This window comes from Lepisma saccharinum, chromosome 6 (assembly GCF_977018435.1).
Source record: "Lepisma saccharinum chromosome 6, izLepSacc3.1, whole genome shotgun sequence".
NCBI classification, from domain to species: domain Eukaryota; kingdom Metazoa; phylum Arthropoda; class Insecta; order Zygentoma; family Lepismatidae; genus Lepisma; species Lepisma saccharinum.
Window position 1 is genome coordinate 38,650,545 of NC_139234.1, and position 17,633 is coordinate 38,668,177.

At 39.8% G+C, this 17,633-nt stretch overlaps 1 protein-coding gene across 2 annotated transcripts in view; it reads left to right on the top strand.

Annotated features, from left to right (window-relative positions):
- Window positions 1-17,633, top strand: part of thw (chitin-binding domain protein thawb) — a 253,499-nt gene that overhangs the window by 91,068 nt on the left and 144,798 nt on the right. The window contains exon 1 of one of the 2 annotated variants that reach the window (XM_083123801.1): window positions 11,808-11,857. The exons of the other annotated variant lie outside the window; for it this stretch is intronic. The gene's annotated coding sequence lies outside the window, so the exon portion shown is untranslated. Of the gene's footprint in view, window positions 1-11,807; window positions 11,858-17,633 lie in introns of those variants that run through there. 2 annotated transcript variants of the gene reach the window in all.

A 17,633-nucleotide genomic window follows, 5' to 3' on the forward strand; every position in this document is an offset into this window, starting at 1 on the left:
CATTTGTAGCCCGAACGTCCCATCCACTCTCCTAGTTCATGCACATCTTTTTTTGAAACTCTTTTTAGTAAAAATGTTAACAATACTCATAATTATATATACATATATTATATATATGTACTTAGTATATAGTAATAAGTCGTATGTTTTGCTGTCTCTGGTCATAGCCCCCCCGCCCCGAAAAATTTGATGATGGTCTAGAACATTTCAAATGTGTATTTAAAGTTAAGTTCATGTGGCACAATTCAGAGTAAACTTTACAAGAGAAGCAAAATAATACATTAAATCCTCTTAAGCAAAATTATTTGGGAGGTTCTGCCCCCACATCGTTAAATTGGAGGAACTCGACCCCCCCCCAAGCCCCATGGAGTCGGCGCCTATGTTTCCGGGTCAGGTGTTCCCGATCCATCGCTTCTGAAAATAAGGCAAGGAACACTCACAGAATGTATATAAAAATCTGTGCCACACGAACAAGCAAAACTAACAAACGTTGTTACACACATAAATATGTAAAAATAAGTAAATAAACAAATGAACATAGTCGACATCCGAAGGTGGCAAGAAAGACAAAGCTTCCGTCATCCTTACATGTTGCCTTACCTACTCATTATCTCTGTACAGTGTTATCATTCCGAGATACTGCACTTATCTCCACAGAAAAAAACGATTAAAGTGAAAGTTGCAAACTTTAGGTTCCCACGCAGCCATAACCGATTTAGTTAGTGAAAAAACCTAACCTAACCGACTCTTCTGGGGCGATGGATCGTGAACACCTGACCCGGAAGAAACACTTTCGTTATCAGGAGCGATGGATCGGGACGAACCATGCCCACTTTTCAAGAAACGATGGATCGGGAAGACACCGCTTGAGCATCAGGACCAGTAGCGGAGATTGTGTGTCAAAACTAGGGGCAAAGATAGCTTACTTTCTCTTCGTAGACAAGGCTTAGCATTAAGAGGCCATAGTGTGTGGGGAGGGGGGTGTAAAAGTGGGGTGTCAGCTGTCCCCTACTCACCACCACTTACCAGGACTGTTTTTTCTACCCTCGCCCATATCAGCAAAGGAAGAACATCGGTGATTTTTCCTAACAAATGTAGCAAGCTGTGCTTACTTTCTACTTCATCTTTTTCTACGAGTGAGGGAAATTATATTTCTGGCCATGGGCGTCGCCAGAATTTTTGGTAGGGGCTCTCAAGCCCTTTGTATAAAATTGAATAGTGTAAATCAGCGGCTCTCAAACTTTTTTCTCATTGTACCCTTTAGTCGTAACTAAACGTCTAATGTACCCCCACCATAGAATTTCTCCGAATGGTGGGTTTTGGGGAATTTTTTAGCTGCCTGGTTGGTGGGGCGTTTTTGATATTTTGAAACCGTGTATCTGCAATAGAGATTCAGGCTAAATGTGGAAATAAGGTAAACAAATAAAAATTAGAATCCTAAGTTTATTATATTATTGGGTTTCCTATGTTTACAATCTTTATGATTAATTACAAGAATAAAAATGTGGGACACATGTATGCTAAGTAGTACCATATATAAATAAACTTAAATTTTCGTATATTTTTTCAGAGTTATTGCAAGAAAGTAAAGAACAAAAATAAGTTTGTAAACAAACTGTCAAGCACGATTTTGGAGTTTTTGTTGTAAATCCTCAGAGTTTCTAGTGCGATGGGATGTAGTTGTATAGCCTGCACAGTTTCTTAATGTTTGGTTGTGCACCTGAAACTTTCATGCGGAGATTTGGCTCCAAATTTAGTCTATTTCGGTACTTGTTTTTTTTGGATACACCATGGTAAAAATTAATTAAGTGCCAGAAAAGTAACCACGTCAAGAACTTGAGTTTACAGAAATGAAAAAGACGTTTCTTTGGTAAATTTAAAGGACATCGAGAATATTGTGGAAGTTAAAAGAAATTATGAAACAAGGGAAGAAAAATTGTGTATAAATTTGAAAACACTATCCCAGTCAAGGAGTTTTAATTTTATTTATGATTTTATCTATATCTTAAACTTTCTTAGTAATTTTAGGAGTTCCGTCTTAGATAATGTCGTTTCTGGCACACAAGAGCCTGTTAAAACAATATTTATTTTTCAAGAAAGTAGATAGGGACATGAGTATGTCAATTATTAGCGAAGTCTGTTTGTGAGGATGTCGAATACTGGTCATACTGGTCCATTGTTTGAACATTAAAAGGACAAGAATTTTGGATTTGTTATTTTGTTAGACACGCTGATTGAGAGGCCTTAGTGCGGTGCCAGTTGCTATACATATATAGTATGTATGTATATATATATATATATATATATATATATATATATATATATATATACACACACACACATATATACACACACACAGGGGCGCCGACTTGTCAAAATTATTGGGGGGGGGCCTCTGATCACTGAAATAAATTAATGAATGACTCATTCTCTCCCTTTTTTAAGTTTTGGCCTCAGAGTTCGGAATCTCATAAAAGCCCATGAATTCCTCAAAAATATCAAAATTTTTATTCACAGTTCTAATGCAGAATATTAATTGTCCACGGATGGATATGTCACAAGTTTCGTCAACCATAATAGCAAAATATTCCCGACTGTTAATATCTGCTACCACGGAGCGCAAAACAGATCTCCCTAATATATCAATGATCTCGTTCTGAATGTCATGTTAGAGCCATTTGTAGCCCAAACGTCCCATCCACTACCCTAGTTCATGCACATCGTCTCTTGAAACTCTTTTTAGTAAAAATTTTAACAATACTCATAATTATATACTTAGAATATAGTAATAAGCCATGTGTTTTGCTGTCTCTGGTCATAGAAGTTGATGGTTTAGCGGTCTCAGACCCCCAAATTGATGGTCTAGAACATTTCAAAGTGTATTTAAAGTTAAGTTCATGTGGCACAATTCAGAGTAAACTTTACAAGAGAAGCAAAATAATACATTAGATCCTCTAAAGTAAAATTATTTGGGGGGCTCTGCCGCCACATTATCAACATTGGTGGGGCTCGAGCCCCCCAAGTCCCATGGAGTCGGCGCCTATGTATCTATATCATAGTAGTTTTTGAGGCTTATTGTCAAGCATCCTGGCCATCTTCTGAATTGAAAATGTAATTTATTGTATAATTAACCATCTCTTGCATTATTAAATAAATTACGTATTGCCAACGTAAATTTATTTAGGGTGACGTAACAAAATACAATACATGTAACACAGTGTATACATGAAACTAGGAAGATAAAATAAATTGGAAGCCAAAAGTAAAAATGAGGCAAAACAGATGCCAGCTAGCTAGTTCCAGTAGCAGCGAGGACGAGGAAATATTCCTGCACGATTCTGAGCACTGATTTAAAGTTTTGGTATGTTGTGCAGGAAGCGATGGACTGCGGGATTGTGGTTAAGTGCTATTAAAATAATACTAGCTTCTTAAAAAGTGAATTAAAGCGTTACTGCATGAATGAGGATGAAATCTGCTCTAAACACCTGCAGCAAAAAAAAAAATAATAATAATAAAAAAAAATTGTTGTTATGTGGTATTCTCGACATTTCTCTTCCGAGCTGATCACGTATTCCCTTCAAGTTATTCATGTCCCCCTGGGGGTACGCGTACCACAGTTGAGAACCACTGGTGTAAATACGTAATTACAATGCAAATAACAATTGTTATTATATGTGACGATCACTGGTTACCCATTTTGCATGATTAGAATTAGTTCATCAATATTTCGAATTATAACACGAAGGGGAAGATATAACTTCTATGGGTCTATGTACAGGGTGGAGCATTTTCGACTACACACTTTGAGGTTGGCAACACTGCAAAACAGATGCATTGGGAATGCGGTTTCCTCCTGCTTCGTGTGCACTGTGACTTTGGATTTCAGTAGGAATGGAACGTTCGCCTCTACTAACTAACTAACTAACTCTCTAGCCTTCTTAAACCCGAAGGTTCATGGCTGCAGCAACACAGGCCTTCCATCTTTCCCTATCTTGAGCAAGATCTATATACTCTTTTCCATCCCTACCGATTTCCCTTAGGTCCATCTCAACGTTGTCCCTCCATCTTCGTCTTGGCCTTCCTACAGGTCTCTTACCATCAGGTTTCCCAACAAGAATCATGTAAACTCCTCTTTCCTCTCCCATTCGTGCCACATGGCCTGCCCACCTAAGTCTTCTTGATTTAATTATTCTAATAATATCTGGACATGAATACAAATTATGTAGTTCTAAATTATGTAACTTTCTCCACTCGCCTGTTTCCTCATCCCTTTTAGGGCCAAAGATTTTCCTAAGGATCTTATTTTCAAATACTCTCAATTTATGTTCCTCTTTCAATGTAAGGGACCAAGTTTCATATCCATATAATACTACAGGCAAAATTACGGTTTTGTATATTTTAACTTTTAGTTTCTTAGATATTAAACGAGAAGCAACGTATATTTTGTGTGGAGCAGTTCGTGTTGACGAAGTCAATTGTAGCGGTGCAGCGTGCATTCCGCAGGGAGTATGGTGATCAACAATGCCGTGGACGAGTTCCTAACAGGAAAACAATCAATGAATGGTGGAAACAATGGCGTGAAGTTGGAAGTGTTCAAAATAAACCGCATGGGAGAAAAAGAACAGTCAGAACACCAGAGAACATGGGTCATGCGTAGCTTTCAAGACCGTCTTGCACAATGTGTTGCCTGCCAGGGACATCATTTGAAAGATGTTATTTTCACGAAATAATTGTGTGCACATTGTTCATGTATACATTTTCTGTAATCCAAAGGTGCGATGTTTGTTCTAGAAATGAATAATGAAAGTTTATGTAATCAGCAAATCATCTGTCTTCATTATAAAATAGGTAGTCGAAAATACTCCACCCTGTATTAGTAAAATAACTGAGCAATATGCAGTTCACCATTACCTGTATTTCCATTTCGTTACATCCATTGCCACATAATGACTATTGATTTTCGTTGCTATAGCAACGTTAGAATTCCAAATATTAACTCATTTATACAGCGTTTAGCGCAATAAATAACATAAAACATAATTAACATTGTACAAAATTATTATTATACATTTTTAAACCGTTAATAGAAAGTGACTTATATAATATGAAATTAATAATTTCAATGAACATATAATTAGTATATTGTGCGGATCCACAGGACCGTCACATACATTCGTAGAGATATTTCTATACTCTATGAGTAAATATCCGGTAAAATTGATTTGTTTGCTGTTTCATAGCGTTAACATATAGTTGAATATATAAATCTTTGAAATTAAGGGCAGACTTTATTCATGAAGTTTTACACTGTGGAACGTCTCGCATAAAATTGTCATTTTTGGATTTTTTTAAACTCATGTTACCATTTATTTCTTGTATTAACTTTTCGAGACAAGCAACTTTCCGAATCCGAAGTGATGACACTGTCGCCTTGTAATCGAGGGTTCCGGGTTCGATCGCTAGTGGAGGTTCATTGCACAGTGGCTACGAAATCATGTTAAACTGTTGTACCAGTGTCGATCAGCTTTTCTTGTAATACCAATTCATTGAACTTTATTTCTTTGTACACATCATAATAAGAATATGCTTTTTGAAACGAATGATGCTAATTGTCCCATGTTTCTGGTGTACTTTCGGATGATGAATTAAGTTATCGCAAGTCGTTACCATTTTTGAAGTAACTTACTCAACAATGCGTACAATTGCAACAATGGAACTGGACCATGCATCGGTGACTCGTAAAGAGGTTGAGGTGATAAATGTTGAGAATTTTCACCGTGTTTTATGGCTGCGATCGCACGAAATGTCTTGTACCACATTAAGAAAGGCGGCTGAAGTTCATACGCTTGTTCTGTCGCAGATATATTTTTTTCCTAACACAAAAGCGAGCAAGATAATTGGTGACGCAATGCGTGTGGATACCCATATGTACACTGCCAACGTATGAGTTTCTCCATCACCCTGCTGGCTTAGTCATGTGTGACACCTTCCATTGACGCCGAAAGGAAAAGCTTGCACACAGACACACACACACACACACACTCGCCGATTTCCGTGTGAAAAATCTCTTTCGCCGAGTGAACACGTGACACAAGCTGAAATCCGAGCTGAAATTGAATTCCCACGAGTGGCTACGTAAGTACAAAGTCACCGTACTGTTGGGTTTATTACGGTTCACCCATGTAAAAGAAACTGTATCATACCGTGCAATGGGTTTGACTCAATTGCATCACAGGCTAATTCCAACTTTACTTCCTACTGTTACTTACCGAAGTTCTTGTGTTGTACCCAAATTTCTCGTCATACGTTGTACCTCATATGCAGCAACTTTGCTCTCCTGATCACCAAGTTCATAGCATGGGGTAGTCTAGAGGTATGAAGCCTAGGCCGCCATTCAAAGCCTTTAAAAAAAGACAACAAAGTCAGAATATGCAATGGAGTAATTTACACTTGGCAGAGGTATATTCTTGTAACACACTGCTGGAATTTTCTGTTCCAGGAATACAGACAGGGTTGCTACGCGTCTGGAAAACCTGGGAAATATCAGGGAGTTTGGCTTGTCAGGGAAATGTCAGGGAATATTGCAGATCGTCTGAAATTTACGTACGCGCGCTACGAGGCCAGAGGTCTCGAGTTTGAATCCCGGCAATCCGAAATGGGTGTTATTTGTAAGTGTCCCTTCATCAATTTCATCACATCATCCTCATCGTCGCGATTAGCCAAAAGTGACAGCAAAGCGAAGTAAAATAAACCAAATCAATCAATCGTGAATAACCTAACATAACCTAGGAGAACATAAACTGGAAATTGAAAGTTAGGAAATATGTTGTTCGTTTCGCATACTGGAAAGTAGAGTCGTGGTGTTCCTGCCGAACTTTGTGGCGGAATGGTTAGCACAGCGCGCTAGCACTCAAGAGGTCCCGGGTTTAAATCGCGGGTAAAAAAAGATATGAATTTGTATGTCTGCCTATCCTGTTGTGAACTGAAGAGTATAGATGAGTAATAGAAACCAAAGAAGTGAAAAAAAGAGAGTTTCTTTTTTTAAAAAAATAAATGTCGGTAGAGCGTCTAACTGCCACGATGGAGGCCCAGGTTCGATCCCCGGAGCGAGTGATTTGAAGTTGTGATTTTTTCTAGCAATGTTCCTGAGTGGAGCGGCTCTGGACTCCATCCAGACTGTAATAACTGCGGTGGCGGAGTTAAAGGTGTCTGGAGTGTGGTGCTGACCATATCGCCTCCACAAATGGCCGATATTTTGAATGTATGCGCCCTATCTCCTCCACCCCTCCTCGTATGCCGTTATGGCATTTTGCAATAAGCAGGGGGAAGCTTTTCTCTTTTTTACACTTAATCCACTGAATATCCTTTACAAACGTGTTTGCCGGCGTATAAGACTTTTTGTACACATTTTCTTTTAGGAAAAAGCTTTGTCCCTGAATATTATAATTATTTTACATTAGATTTACTTCCAACCATTTACTTAACTAATCTAATTAGTAAAGCATATTTTAATCATCTTCAAAACTCAGTCATTCATCCCCAGAGCTAAGTGAAGTCACTTGAAACTTCTTTTAAATCAGATCCGAGTCCTTATACAACAAGTTGTCCTCCCTACCAGTGCATTACTTCTCCAAAAAAACATTTTCTTAATTTTCACAGCATCCCGTGAATCTTTGACCCATTCACAAACTTGTGAAAAACTGGGTATCGGCGTTTTTGACGCACCCTGTTTTTCAGACGTACTTTACAAGGAAGAAAGTGCGTCTTATACATCGGCAAATACGGTAAATACTTGACACAAAAGTTCTCTTATTTCCTTAAGTGAAAATATACTTAAAGTTTTAACACAAGAAATCTACAAATATCACTGATTTGCATAAAATCCATAATTTGACTATGACTGGATATTAAAGTATCTTCCACTTTCGTTACGAAGGCTATTTCATTTGTAGCCTGTTAGTTAATGCTGGATGGATTCGTATGTCTTGATGCCACCTCACTTCGCATATATACCGGTAGGTCTGGTCCTTACTGTGTCAAATCCATTCTTGAAAATAATATTTCCTTCAGTAGTGTTATTCCATTTGTCACTTCAAAGCATTCATGTTAAATACATATTATTTTGTCCTTGCGTTAATGTTTACGTTCCTGTTAAGACAATCTGGTTCAATTTTTTTTTGGTTCATGTTCAACCTTCATTTTTGCATTGTCATTTGGTTGCTGCAATGAACGTAGGAGTGAATAGAGTTTGCTTTTCTTGTGTTTTCTCTTCTTTTTTTCATCGAAAGAGAAAGTGAACAAAGATTTATGTAGTTTTCGTTTCTCGCCTCTCTTTTCTTCCCTCTCTCATCTCTCTCTCTCTCTGCTTTCTTTATTACCCTTTCTTTTCCTCTACATCTGGCTTCTATATTTATCTTTCTTTGACTGTTGTTCATTTCATATATCTTGTTCTTTCTCTCTCTCTCTCATCTTTTCTATCTGGCTTCTCCATTTCTCTTTCCTTCTCTGTTGCTTATATCATATATTTTGTTCTCTCTCTACTTCTACTTTATTCCTTTTCCATTCTTTCTTATCTATATCTTTTCCTTTCTATCTGGCTTCTCTATTTCTCTTTCTTTCTCTGGTTTCTCATTCCATATCTCTTGTTCTCTGTCCCTATCCTTCTATCCCTAGCTTGCCTGAGGACCAGCTGTCAGGCCCACCATCTCAACTTTTTTGATTTTTCAACTGTGATTTTTTTTTATAAAATATTGAAAATAAATTACATTGTTCCCTAGGTGTTCCCAATATTTCTGTATTACTTGTGTTCATAAAAACATGTAAATAGGAATGCACTAGGTGGGCCTATCAGGCGCCATCTTTGAATGCGTGTTTTTCATGACACAAAATTGTTCACTTGCAGCTACAAATCTGGGAAAGTATTTTAAGGTTAGTTATATTTAATCCAGCGATTAGTTTCATAATTTATTGCACAACAACTGTAAGAAAAATTTTGCTAAACTGTTACTGGAATAGTTATTTTAATGTCAAAAATTGTAGTCTGTGCGTCTCACCCGTGACAATCTAACATGCATTGCGAATTGTCATTCCGGTGTTATTTTCCTCACCAAGGCTACACCCCACCCGAGAGAAACATCCTACCTACGCCCCTGATGATTTTGAGTCTTTACATTTAGAGAAGGACTGTTGAAGCAAGTTTCAAAGCTAATATCCCCATCCCACTTCAGTTAAGTGACACTTGACTGAATTCATTGTGTAAAAAAAAAAGTTTTCATCGTCCCAGGTTATAACGTTTGAGGTAAGCTAATTTGGTATGCATAAGTACACACCTCTCATTACGACTGGGAAAGTGAAAGTATTACGTCTCATGCGACGGCTATCATTTCCTCAACTTCCTCTCAGAGTGAGCCAATTTGTTAGCTTGCTCTTCCGATAAACCATCACTGAATGTGGAGTGCGTGCAAAATGAATGTGCGGAGCAGTGGTGCCATAACCTGAGAGTAGAATTTCCCTTTTACAGTGCAAAATTTCCCTTTTCATGTTCAATTTTTCCCCTCATCCTGAAAAATAAATAAATACATGATCACAAAACTTATAAACATGAATAATAATTATTATTATAACTTGATCCACATTTAGAGAAAATAACATTTTAAGCTTGACTGAATTATTTACATCTGGTTTACATTTAGTGCCTAGCTTTTCTGCCACTTTTCGCAAATCGCGACGATGAGGATGAGTGATGATATGATGGCATTGATGAAGGGACACTCACAAAACACACAGGCACAGGCCGGGATTCGAACCAGCACCCCTGGCGTCGTAGCAGGATGTGATAACCACTCCGCGATCCATGGAGGTCGGTTACACGTGACTGAATGAAATAAAAATATAGAGGTGGAATAACAACAATTAAGATTATTGATATCAAACTATATACTTCGTGGAAAATACAAAATGCGAACATTTCTTAGAACAGACACATTAGGTTTCTATTGGCTCTGGTAGTACAACAATCTTATAAGATAATGGGAGGGTATAGATTGCTGCTGAACCAAATACTTTTATGAATTATATTGCGTTTTGTGTAGGGGAGAACTTAGACGAGGAATGGACTACAATGTTTCTTTTTTTCAAAGAGGCTGAATTTCATATGTGAATCTTCAACTATTCCTATAATGTTTATGTTTTCACGAAATTTCTCTTTTCCCCATCCACCTAAAATTTTACCTAAATTTCCCCTGCATGGAGGGAAAATTTCCTTGACATGGCAACACTGGTGCTGGGTTGCTAAAGGGGATAGTGTCGAAAGTTAACACTGGAATTAGTATGAAAAGATCAATGGTTGAGGAAACGGGAATAATAATTATAATTGGCTTCCGGTTTATGTAAGAATGCTGCCGACGATGTGTTTGTCCCATCAGTCTCACCTTTCATCCTCATCGTCGCGGCTAACTTTGAGGGGTACAAAATTGCAAAAAGGTAATAAAGTTAAGAAAGAGGGAAAGAGAAAAGGAGAAGAGATAAATAAAAGGAAAAAGAAAGAGTGGTGAGAAAGAGAGGGAGAGATAGGAAGATTAAGATAGAGAGAAGGAGGAAGGAACATAGAGCAACACAAAGGAAAGGAGGAGAAAGAGGATAAGTGATAATAGAGCTAGAGCAAGTGTGAAAACGAGAAAGAGGTGTGTGTGTGTGGTGAGAAAAAGAGAATGAGTGAGGGAGATAGAATGAATGTTAGCTTGTTTGGAATAAACAAACAAAAATAGTTTCTGGTAACCAAACATTTTTGTTAAGCAGGCCACAACCAAATTACTTTTTACCAGTACCAAATCATTTTATTTGATTTCTAAGTTCACTGCTTACTTTGGTACCTTTGTTAATTTATAATAGCCTACAGCCCGTGATGATCACGGCCTACCTACCGACTGCCGAGGTGGGAGATCATCCAACAAGTTACTGTGGGACGTATGGTCAGCACGACGAACCCCAGTCATTGTTGTAGGTTTCCGACAGGGTTACACTACTCATTCGTAGCTCCCCAATTTCCTCACGATGGTGGGTTGCCACCGGTCCCATACTCAGGCAGAAATCTCAGCAAAATTGTTACGCTTCCCCCAGGAGACTCTAGCCAGAGCTCAAAACCTTAGAGAGAGCCTATTTTACAAGTTATTGTTTGGTACGTATAAATCGGTAAAAGTTGGCCATTCGCAATATTGGACATTTTTCTGAAGATGACGCGGTCAACACCACACTCGGCCTTCTTTACTTGCAAAGGGTTGCCCTCAGGTACCCACTCATTAGAGGCTTGATGAACCCCAGAGCCGCTTAATGCAAGAACCCTCCAGGGAATCGAACCCAGGCCTCCGCCTGGCAGTCGGACGTCGTGCCGATTGGATCGTGCCCTAGAAATCCAGAAATTACGAAGAACAGAAACATGTACGACCAAAAAACACATAAATACCCTTTCCCTTTCGCTATCATTGGAGCTAATCAAAATGCGCGCACTTGACGTACATGCGTATGGAAAGCATGCGGATGCCCTGGGGACAAAAACCACACACTTCCGTCTGACCTTTCTTGCAACTGCCAATTAATTTACTTTCAACGTAACAAGATCTCGGAAACGCAAGTTTTGTCAAATTTTTCGGGAAAACGCAGTCACCGCCGAAAACCTTAGCGAAGGCCGCCAGTCCTTGACCTCGATGTTGTTCAATTTCGCCGTCAGTCGGCGCTGGCATCGGTGTCCCCGCATCCCGCGGATGTGCGGTTCATCTTGAGAGAGTCTCTTGCGATCTCGCTCAGTTGCAAGTTAAGTGCGTCGGCTGCAGGACCTGTCTGTGTGTCACTGGACAACAAGGTAAAGCACGTGACCTAGTGATCTCGTCTAATGGGAATTGGTTTAGTGATTAAGGAAGATATCTAACGTGAGCAGTGTGTACGGTTTTTGTGGTGACCAGTGGTATGATGATACATGTTGATCAATTCTGCGAAATTTGATGAAAATTTGGAAATAGTGTGTGTGTGATTGAAGCTTATTTGTATTTATTTGAATCTTAAGTGCTTGTTCTTCTTAACACATTATAAAAAAATACCGATGTATTATTAATTGACTTAAAGTTCCAAACACAATAGTGGGTGGTTATAGTAGCGGTCAATACCAAGCTTGTTTCCATTTCACCTAGTCGTCATGGTCTAGTCGTGGGTTCGAATCCCGGCCTGGGTGTTCCTTGCGAGTCTCCCTTCACTAATTTCATCATATAACGCTGATCCTCATCGTCGCGATCAACCAAAAGTGGCTTAAAAGCGACGTAAAATAACCAAACTCAATCAATGGAAAGCAATTTCCTGGGTCTTCCTGATAGTATAGAGACTAACATTGTTGCCTTGTAATGAAGTGGTTCCAAGTTCGATACCCGGAGGAGGCAAAAAATGGTTTGGATCCCATTTTAAACTGTCCAGTCCAAATTAGCCTATAAATGCATAAAGTGGACTTAAAATAAACTTCGATAACTTGACATTCAAGGGGTACTGTGTTTGATCAATCCATCAAGCACAATGGTCAGGATTATACTTTAAACTGTAGGCCCGGTCTCAATGAGTCCAAAAGGAACGACACCAGAAAAACTGCACGCCAAACTAAAATAATATTTATGAAATAAAATGTGTTCTAATCAGCGGCAACCAAACTGAAGCAGCAGCACCGTATACGGGAATGTTCTTGTAGTCGAACTGAGGGTTTTACGTTGAAGGTTGGTAGTATATCAGCACTCGAATATGGAATTCATTGATTGAGAATTTCCGTCTGATTTTTGTGTTGATGATTTTAATAACCACAACAGTATGTGGAGACTGGATATTCAAGGAGAATACATAATGTACGATATTTGAGAAAGAGGAAGAAAATATATTGAAAATGTAATTTTAAAGTCTACCCCCATGCTACATTGTCTAGTCGGTGCCAATGCAACTACCGTATAGTTTAGTACTTCAGAAGAGTACTACTAACGCAGCTATTTGCTGTATGGTCATGTCCTCATCCTGCTCTTCTTTTATAGAAATTTGGGTTATTCTGTATATCTGTTAGGATGCTGTATCAGTTTCTTTAAAGAGGTACAATTATTTTCTTATTCCTGCCATACAGATAATTGTATTTTCATTTAGAATGAAAAGGTGGTCGTGCAAACGTCACTATTTGTATTGCATTAAACGGTATAACATATAAACCTTAACAAAGAAAATGAATAGAGCTTAATTGTTGATCTGACACCCCCACATGGCGCAAATTAAAAATGAACACCCAATATATAATTTTGCCTGTAGACACATTGCTATAACCTTGTATAAACTTACGTAGGATCCCAGCGCTTTCTTTTAGTTGTTAATGGTTGCTTTAAGTCAACTTTATGCACAGACAGGCTAATCGGAATTGGGCCTACAGTTTGAAGTAGGATCCCAACCATTATGTGCCTCCACCGGAAACTTTACTTTTTGTGGAACAATAATGCCTATTTATAGGTAAAGGTAAAGTAAAGGTAAAGTCTTCCCCTGTGCATAGCACCACGCCATGAAGGCGTATAGGGGGTGTGGGGGTAACGCCCCACACTTTCTTGATCCGGTCGTGAGTGGGGGTGATGTGATCAGCATCACGCCCCTGACCGCCTTTACCCCCCAGGGTTTCCCCCAGGTACCCATGTTATTCGACGCTGGGTGGGCGCCGGGGCCGCTTCCACCGTTAGAAAAGTTATAGTTACAGTTTTATACTGGTGCAGTCGGGTGGAGACGTTGCAAAAGCAAGCGGGCTGTGGCGTTCTTTCCGTCCAAATGAAGCTCACGTTTATAAATTTGTATGACATTTGTCGCTGAGAGTGATGTTAAAAAGTGAAGCGATCTGAAGTCTGTGAAGATAGGGGTTAATGTGAGATCCTTGAGAATTATCTCAGAATTTCTAGCTCTAGAATGTTCTGTTTTAAATAAGTACATGGAAAGCAGAACATACTAGTGATTCTCAGGCTATAATCTGAAAGGAAGAATGTTGCATCTGATTTCTTCGTTCATTTTGTTGTTCTGTAGGTGCAAGTTTTATTTAACGTTCTCATTTAACTAAATTGGATCCGTTATGGTGTGTCTGCGTTAGTTGGATAAACTCACAACAGGTGGTGGGCGGGTAATTGTATTAAAAAAATGCAAGTTGTGAAATTGAACTTCAGCCAATGTATTGCTAGTCAGCTTACTTTTAACACGTGCACAAATACTGCACACTTCTGTAAAATATATCTTTCCTCTACTCTAGCTAGATGTAGCGATAAACAGTTTTTCATTAAATGTTAATAACATAATATTGAAATGTAGCTATAGGAACCAACAGCCATAAGTTATATCTGAAGCAGGAAATAAATTGTATCGGGACACACAACAACAATAACGTAATTTGTCTCATAGAAATTCATAAAAGTGTGATTCTAAACCAAATGTGAGCCTTTGATGACCATACAAAATATTATATTGCCTTCGTAGTGTTCGATATCGAAATGTGTAATGCTATCACCTTGGAACTAAGGAATCGCGAATTCGATTCCAGGTGGAGACATATTTTAGTGGTTCAGACAAAAGTTTAAGCTGTAATTCCAGCGCATATTATCATATCTCTGAACAATTGGAAAACTTTTTCTTGCTTGCATTCAGAAGAGAGATTTCCAAGAAGAAAACATAATTTGACAAAGTTCGTTTTATTGAGAAATACGCAAATATACGTAAGGGCCTACCTACCTACCGACTGCTGGCCTCTCTCCCACCTGCCGAGATGGGAGATCATCAGCCCAGTTACGGGGTGACGTGTGGTCAGCACGATAAACCTCCAGTCGTCGTTGTAGGTTTCCATGACCGGGTTACGCTATTCATTCGTAGGTCCACAATCTCCTTACAATCGTGGGTGGCTAATCTCGTACACAAGCCGAAATCTCAGGAGAAAAGTTGGTTATTTTACCCCTATGAAACTCGAATCTGCACACGTCCCGTAGCCGAAGCCTAAAGCACGACGACAGCATGGGCACTGTGCGGGATCCATGTATAATATGAAGAGTAAAAATCGCTGACGCACCAAATATATATATACATATATATATTCGTATAAGTTCCTCCGTGGCCGTGCGTTCTAAAGCCCTGTGTTTTGGGCTCCAACTGCGGGACGGCATGGGTTCTTGTCTGTCTGGGTTCAGTCTCTGGATTTTCGGCCTCTGTATATGAGAGATGGCAACCTAGCATCGTGAGCCAATAGGGGACCTACAGGTGAGTAGCGTAACCCGGTATCGAAATTCTCCTATAACGGCTGGGGGTTGAAGATCTCCACACCTCTAGGTAGGATTGTGGGAGGGAGACAGGCCAAAGTCCTTCGAGGGCTGTCGATCCATGGGTTATTATATTATAATTATATATATTTTCTTCTGTATATAAAAATGGATGTATGTGTGTGTGTGTGTGTGTGTCTTTGTTCCGGCATAACTCTCGAACGCCTGTAGCGATTTCAACCAAACTTGGTACACGTATCACTTGCAATCTCGAAAGAAATACTTTGGGTGTAAGACACCCCTGGCACCCCTAGGGGTGGGGCTGGGAAGGGGTGACATTTAAAAATAATCGAAAACGACCGATATTAGTGTGGAATCCATAGTTTTCGGCGTTGCTAAGATGAATAGTGACACTCCCAATGCCGTTCATCTCCATGACACCCCTGTGGGTGGGAAGGGGGTGACATGTAAAACGACCGATATTAGTGTGGAATCCATGTTTCCGGGGTCACTAAGATGAATAGTGACACTCCCAATGCCGTTCAACTCCAAGTTTATTTTACACTATAGTTAGAATTCATTATTTTCCTGTCTAATAGAAGATTGGGATAAATAAATACCAGGTCAACGCCGGGCAATAAGTTAGTACCGGTATATATATATATATATATAATGACACTAGTTCACATGCCAAATTTTTAAAACAAATAATTTGGAGGATTTTTATTATATTAAAGTCATATTTCCTCTAAGCCGAAAAAAATTGGTTTTGTTGAAAAGGACCAAAGCCCACAGGCCCACTTTTAACGACTGCCCTGAGCATACGTTTCATGTAAATTCATTAAAAAAGTTCGCGACTGTGTGATGTTCTTGGTCTATCTTGAGGCTCACGCTCATTCATCCTCGCAGTAAACAGTTTTCGCTGCTTACGATGTGAAAAATAGAGACCTCTCCTTCCCCTCCAACTCCCAATTATAAGAAGAAAGGCCGAACTTTCAGCAGAAAGCAACCGAGGAGGAGGGGTTGTTCGTGTAGGTATCTGCTCCGTGGGAGAGAATCCGTGAGAGAATCGTCGGCAACCTTCCTCTGAACGGAATCCTTGACTTCCTTCTTCTGCTCGTTCCGACATGTCAGTCGGCGGAGGTGTTGCAGGTGCGGAACCGTTCTTACAAGCCGACGCGGTTTCGAAACGGAGACAAACAATTGTTAACGCCGCTTGCAGTAGTTGGCGCCATTGCACTTTTCTCCCCTGTTTTTCGCAAGATTGCATTTCTCGTCAGAGCTTACGTCACGCTGCGTATCCTGCGAGGTACGGTGCGCGCGTTGCACTCGAGAAGAGCCGGTTGCGGCACGCAGTGGTTGAAGTAGAACTAGACTCTATCCTTGGATTGATTGATTTTGTGTTTTAAGTCCACTTTATGCACAGTAAGGCTAATCGGGACTGGACCTACAGTTTAAAGTGGGATCCGAACCACTATGTGCCTCCACCGGGTATCGAACCCGGGATCCCTTGAATACAAGGCAACGACGCTACCACTGCGCCATCGGGGAGGCCCTCTATCCTTGGAATCTCTGGAGCAAGCCCGCGCATAAAGGCAGAGAAGGGGAGAAAACGAGCGGGCGGAGCGCAGGAGTTCACGCTGCTGAAAAGGCTGGTAACTGCAGTTGGTTTTCCCCCTCCACACAATACCGTTCCCTCGCGCTTGTTCATTGGTCGATCTCTCTGGGGTCAGTACTTGCGCAGAGACTTGCTATAGTCTGCTTCCTCCAGGGATACCCGGGACAAAGTTATAGACCACCACTTTCTTCTCTATTTCTCTCTCTCGTTTTCTATCTCTATCTTTCTCTCATCTCTCTCCCTTACTCGCTTCTCTATATCTTTCTCTCCCATTCTGGGGCCTCCCCTATGGCGCAGTGGTATGGTCGTCGCCTTGTAATCAAGGGGTCCCGGGTTCGATACCCAGTGGAGGCACATACTAGCTCGGATCCCACTTTAATCAGTCCCGATTAGCCTTACTGTGCATAAAGTGGACTTAAAACACCAAATCAACCAACCAACAACATCTCCCTTTCTGCGTGTTTGTGTGTGTGTCTAGCTTCTCTTTCTCTTTATATCTCTCTCATTTATGTTTTTCTTCGCTTTCCTTTTGTTCCAATCTCTGTAGCTGATTTATTTCTCTTCCTTGCTCTCATTCAGTACCGCTTCTTTCAAATATATTTTTTTTCTATTTTCCTTAAAGCACTTCTTTCTTATGATGAGATGTAAACATGAATGTCAATATATCCACTGACTGAAGGACGCAGATTTTCAATTGTGACCCCCTCCCCTCCCCTTGGCAATTTTTTTAC